Source organism: Sinocyclocheilus rhinocerous, unplaced genomic scaffold, assembly GCF_001515625.1.
Source record: "Sinocyclocheilus rhinocerous isolate Xijiao unplaced genomic scaffold, SAMN03320098_v1.1 scaffold7745, whole genome shotgun sequence".
In the NCBI taxonomy this organism is placed as follows: Eukaryota; Metazoa; Chordata; class Actinopteri; order Cypriniformes; family Cyprinidae; genus Sinocyclocheilus; species Sinocyclocheilus rhinocerous.
This window is the reverse complement of record NW_015650311.1, coordinates 36,172-42,814: the sequence shown is the minus strand read 5'-3', so window position 1 is coordinate 42,814 and position 6,643 is coordinate 36,172. Positions and strand designations below refer to the sequence as shown.

Below are 6,643 nucleotides of genomic sequence, written 5' to 3'. Positions count from 1 at the left end.
AAAACGTTAATATAAAGAGTTTAAGCTGTCATATGGTAAGCATTCCACAAACACTGTTCAGCACCACATGCTTCTTTGTGTTACTCACTACAGTTTTAGTTTAGGGTGACACCTTAAAAGAGTGATATTGAATCTTACACTGTTCACTGTATTTGAATTTTTTTTCTGGTGTTCAATAAAGATTCGTTGGAAAATACGTGTTTCCATCTTTAGTAGATATAAACAAGCAAAGGACAATAGATTTAGCATATTCACAATTGGTCAATGACAAACATGAAGGCACTGAATATAGATGTCTCTACCATTCGGAAATTGACGCGTTTCCATTAGGCGTATTTTCAATTCGCAATTTCAATTTGCGCAATTTGAAGGGTAATGGACTATAACCAAAAAAAAAGTATATTCTACATTTATGTATGGCATGGCTACAGAAAATTGAACAAATGTAACAAAACATCTTATCCTACAACCTGCATTCCCTTTCAGTCGGTCACTCTCGACATCACGTCGGATGACCGACGAATTGGGATCTCGCTTAGAGAGACCAATCTACTTCGAGTGTAAACTACTGCTGCCTACTTATACTCACGCTGTGATCAGCGGCAGCTGGATGCAATAATCGCATGCCAATGTGCATTGGCTCGTTTAGTTTACACTCGAAGTAGATTGGTCTCTCTAAGCGAGATCCCAATTCGTCGGTCATCCGACGTGACGTCTCCGTTCCCTCCTTCAGGGAACGAGGGTTACATACGTAACCGAGACGTTTTCTTACTTTACCTTTGGTTATGTACACTTTTTCCAGAGATGAAACTTGCTCTGTCTGTTCCCCTTACAGTGAACATGAAGCGTGCAATGTCTAGGTTCTCAACTCCTTGATCACCCCTAACCCTTTGCATGAATGTAAAAGATTAGTCAATCGGTTTAACAGTTTAGCCAAGAAGTTAATTTTTCATTCATGTTGTTCCAAACCTGCATGACTTACTTCTATATAACACATAAGGAAATGTTAGTCTCAGTATTGTGTTAGTCTCACAGTATGCTGGTCTCAGTGATCGAATAAAAGAGAATGGTTACTGAAACGTTTGTTCCACTTAATATCCTGTTGTGTTTCATGGAAAAAAAGTCCAAGACAGTTTAAAACAACATGAGGGTAAGTAAAGGATGACAGATTTATTTATTTATAAATTTTTTTGGAGGGGGGAGGGGGGGGTGAAATATTCTTTCAAAGTAATGTGTAAAACAAATCTTGTTCATGGTAAAGAAAATACAATTTTACTAGCATTTGCCTTGAAGGCACACCATTCCCCTCAACGGATTGTAGAAAGAAGGTAAAGGCAGTTGATGCCTTGTTATTGTTAGCTGCATCCAAGTACGTTATCTAAAGAGAGCAAACCATAAACTGCTCCGGGTGTGTGTTCACGGTGTGTGTGTGTTCACTGCTGTGTGTGTGCACTTTGGATGGGATAAATGCAGAGCACTAATTCCTAGTATGGGTCACTATACTTGGCCACATGTCACTTCACAATTTGATCACATAATGTTTACTTGGAATGGACAGTAGATATCACAACAAAATATGTAATGACAGTATTATTATAAACATACAAACACATCTAATTACCTTTCTGGAAAAAAGAAATATGACAATGTTGTATCTAGTTGGAAGAAAACAAATTGTATTAATTATTTCTATTGCAGTCTCGTGTACAACTGTACAAAAAAAAAATTGAAACGTACCTTATCAGTTTGTGGTTGGTATCCACATGCACTAGACTGAGAGGTGCCCTGACAGAGTATTTTCTCCTCACTACACAGCCTAGCTGTGTCATGCGGGAAAAAATCCCAACTGCATCTACTCTGTGCATAGATACCCTCAGTCTGCTCCACTGCATCTTGTAACCTAAAGATCTCAACCTTCCCATCATCAATCTATAGCCCACATGAGGCATTTGAGACTTGATGTTGGTCACTAACATATCAAGCTCTTGGTCACCCATTGTACTGTAGGAGTCTGACACAGACAATCCAAACTCTCTCATCCTACGGAAAACTGTTCTTTCACTAACTCCTAATAGTTTGGCTACGCAAGGGGCTGAATGTCTAGCAAGGACTTGATCTTCTCATTTTCAATTGTGAATTTAGGTCGTCCCATAACTCCTGCAACTGCCTCCACCTCAATTTGAAGTGTTTCATTTGTTTCATTTTCAGCCTGCTCTCTCACCAAAATACAGAGGTCTCTAAGGGCATTTACAATGCATTCTGGGAAAACATTTTGTTCTTCTAATGCATCGATGAGTATTAGTTCATGTGTGCAAATGAAATGTAGATAATCGAGGTCGAGGCCTGAGGCAGAATGGCTAACAATATACTGCAGCTTATTCAGTAATCTGTCCAAGACTAGTCGTCGCAAGATCTGTAGGGGAAAAAATGTAGGCTAGTCATTATAAAATCTAAAGCAGATGTTAGACATCTAATATAACAGTGCTACAAATGGTATTTCTTACAATGAATAACAAAATTCCAGAACTAGTTGTAATTGTCAGGTTTAAAGACACTGAAATGACCTGTACCTTTCAGATAACTTTGGAGTCTGGAGTACTAATGTTTACAATACAGATTGTGCAGTTAGACAGTCTAGGTCATTTATATGTAAAATAATCTAATCGCCCTCTTCCCAGATATTTCTAAGATACATTTGACATATTTAGCATCAAAATAAATAAAACTGGTTACCTGAGATCGTCGATTCGGCGGATCCATCTTGGCTCGTCTTGATTGAAGTCAAATGATTCCATGTGCGCTTCAATATCAACCAATAAGATTCCATGTACGATGCCTGCGTTTTCATTGGTCAGTCATGGAAGCCTATTTCTGATTGGTTGTTGGCGTTTTGACAGCTTTTATTCCAAGAGCAAAGAGAAAGAAATCGTAGAGAAAGAGTACTTAGATTAAACTTTCAATAAGTCAGCCGTTCACTTAGATCATGTTAAACAAGTGCAATTTAACCACAGTGAACAACGTTTTTCCCTGAGGTATTTACACTTGAAAAGAGCCGCGTCGCCGCCTTCTGCCATTTTCGAATATGACGCCTCCTCTCCCGTGGCCTCATGGGATAGTAAAGTGTCCATCGTATGCATGCTACGGAATTCGGGCGGAAGTAGTAGGTCATCCGGGTACTTCTCGCCTACTGTTTTTCGAATACTATGAATTCGGACATACTACACGCCTCGCATACTGTTTCCGCCTACTATATAGTATTATAGTATGGAAGTATGCGATTTCGGACGCAGCGTTGGTGAATTTCATCGTAAATTATCATGATATTATCTGTCATAAACGTTATCAACGCTGTCAAAAACAGTAGCATTTAACACTAGTACACACAGATCTGTAGAACAAGTAGGTTACAGAATGAAATGAAATATGCAAAAACTAGCATTCATTCAGTATAATTAAATTTTCACAAATCATGCTATAAACTTTCATAAGAGCACTAGACAACGTTATTGCAGTTGAATATTTTTGCAATAAACAACTAAATTATCCACCCTTAAATATAGTAAAGTAGCCTATTAACAAATTTTGATGCAATAAATAGGGTATGATTTAAAAATAATCATCCTTCCAAAACAGAGAAAACATCTTTCACAAACATCTACATGTCCGTCTCCTTTAAAGTGTTTATAGTGTATATAATGAGTTGTATTTGTAGGGGTTATTATAACACAATTCTTTAACACCAGCCCCCATCATTCAACCCCTAGGGACCTCACTAATTTTCAAAGTCTAGGTACGGCCATGATTACGGTATAGTGTATAATATTATACTTTACATAATAATATATAATATACTATATATATATATAGAGAGAGAGAGAGAGAGAGAGAGAGAGAGAGAGAGAGACGTTATTTCCGGGTCCAATCCAATACATGGCCGGTTTTCATGCACGTCAGCAAGTCATTGACAGATTTTTTTTCCAGTCTTTGAAGCATATTTCCTACATTACTTCTTTTATTCATTTTTTGTTCAGTCATTTAATTTAGATGTGTATTTCTTTTTTTCTTTTTTTTCATTTATAAATTAATTTAAAAAAATGAGTAATAAAGTTTACAATAAAGTACAATCAAATCCTTATATTATAATCACATTGCACTTGAATAAAGTTAAAGGGGTCATATGATGCTGCTAAAAAGAACATTATTTGGTGTATTTGGTGTAATGAAATGTGTTTATGCAGTTCAAAAAGGTTGAAAAAACACATTATTTTCCACATACTGTACATTATTGTTTCTCCTCTATGCCCCGCCTTTCTGAAACCCGTCGATTTTTACAAAGCTCATCGGTCTGAAAAAGCGATACTACAGCGAGAATAAAAGTTACGCCTTCTTTCTTTGCGTGAACATTTGGGCGGCGTTATGCAAATCTTCCCACATCGTGACGTAGACATGTGGGGGCGTGTTAGAACGAGCAGTTTTAGGTAGGCGTGGTTGACTCTTAACTTTTATAAAGAATATCTCTTTGGATCTGAGACTTTAGTCTTTGCAACTTTACAGATCTTCTTTATGCACCAAGAGCTTGTAACACTTCAAAGAGAAAAGAAAAATTTAAATCGCATCATATGACCCCTTTAAGGGACAGTCGGTTGTCGGTTAGGAGAAATAAAATAACCGAAATTAACATTCCTATTTCCAATACAGTCTAATAAAAGTTAATCAGAAAAATAATAATAATAATACAACTGCACCTGCTTATGAATATTGCTTGATGATCAAGTATCTAAATAGTCTATAACAAAGAACAAAAAAATTTAAATTGTTAATAAAAATAATTTTATGTAGGACTATACAATTTAATAATAGACTATATAATAAAGTTTTTTGTTTCAAATGGATGAAAGAACAGGCTATTAGCCTATATAATTTGCGCAATAGGTGAAATTATGTATAGAAACAGCTCTTAGGGATGACGTCATCACGCACACCATTTTATCGGTAAAATGCCAGTTGGATGGAAACAGGCTGGACACAGCAAATTTCACAAAGTTTTTATTTACGCATATTCTCTTTGTCGATAACAAAACTGGATGGAAACTTGGCTACTGTTTTAAAGGCACTTTAAGTGTTTTCACATTAAACATTAAGAATGTCCCGCTGTTTTTATTGATTGAAATATTGCGGCGGGTGATTTATATGGATTGCTAATGGCCAAAACTTGCATTTTGTTCACATATTTTTGTTTTATTCTTTTGAGAGGTGATCTAAATATTTTTGGATTCGAACAGACAGAAAATTGACAGGTTTGTGCTGCAGTTCTATGGATGTTTTGCCCGCCAGGTCTTCGAGCCAGTCACGTGACTGGAAACTATGAATAGGTACAGGCAGAGCCATATGCTGCGTCTCAATGTGCCTACTTATACTACGACCTTACAGTATGTACTCTTTTGGTGAAGAAAAAGTACACACTTTTGAGTGTGTAGTAGAAGAGTAGGCAAGCTTTGGGACATACTATCACGTCACACAACCCCACATAGTGAGGTAGATATGTGGGGGCGTGTTCGAACGAGCCATTTTAGGTAGGTGTGGCTAACTCTTAACTTTTATAAAGAATATCTCTTTGGATTTGAGACTTTAGTCTTTGCAACTTTACAGATCTTCTTTATGCACCAAGAGCTTGTAACACTCTAAAGAGAAATGAAAAAATCAAATCGCATCATATGACCCCTTTAAAAGTTAACGACCAAACGGATGTTTATAAAAGTTTACATTGCTGTTGCAGATTAAATATAACACAGATGACATTAAATAAATATGTTTTACCAGGTTAAATGTTGAATATTAGTAACTCAAACCCCTTTTTCTAAGCCTCTCTTCCTAACCGCCGGTTGCGCACATCCGCCATGTTTGTAGTTTTTAACGCGTTTTATTCGTGTTTGTTGTTCTGGACAGAATCCTTCACCAAAGCGCAATGGATTGTGGGCAATATTAGCCATTAGAGTGTGCACGGATCCACACTTCAAAAATCGACCTGAAATAGTAGACCATCCGGGGACTTTTCAACATACTATGCTTTGGGACACACTTATTCTAATCTCGCATACTATTTAGGATGGATAGTATGAACATTGAGACGCAGGGATAGAAAGAGAGAGTTGTGTCAACGGTAGTCCAAAACGCTCGATCGTCACGTGATTCACGTAGACCTCAAATAGTTCCAGGAAGTTCATAGCGGGCAATTGAAATACATTGAGTTAGAGAGATAGAACTGTAATTTTTGGTAATTAGTAGACAATAAAATAATTTATTTACATTATTTATAAAAGAATGTATACATGTATACGTAGTATATATATGTAGTTGTATCAGTGTTTGGGAAGTCGTGGCCTAATGGTTAGAGAGTCGGACTCATAACCCAAAGGTTGTGGGTTCGAGTCTTGTACCGGCAGGGATTGTAGGTGGGGGGAGTGAATGTACAGCGCTCTCTTCCACCTTCAATACCACGACTGAGGTGTCCTTGAGCAAGGCACCGAACCCCCAACTGCTCCCCGGGCGCCGCAGTTCACGGTGTGTGTGTTCACTGCTGTGTGTGTGCACTTTGGATGGGACAAATGCAGAGCACTAATTCCGAGTATGGGTCACCATACTT

The 6,643-nt window shown here is 37.4% G+C and overlaps 1 pseudogene; it reads right to left on the bottom strand.

Moving 5' to 3' along the window:
• Positions 1–777: 777 nt before the first annotated feature.
• On the bottom strand, positions 778–2,795 carry LOC107711599 (uncharacterized; annotated as a pseudogene).
• Positions 2,796–6,643: the final 3,848 nt, after the last annotated feature.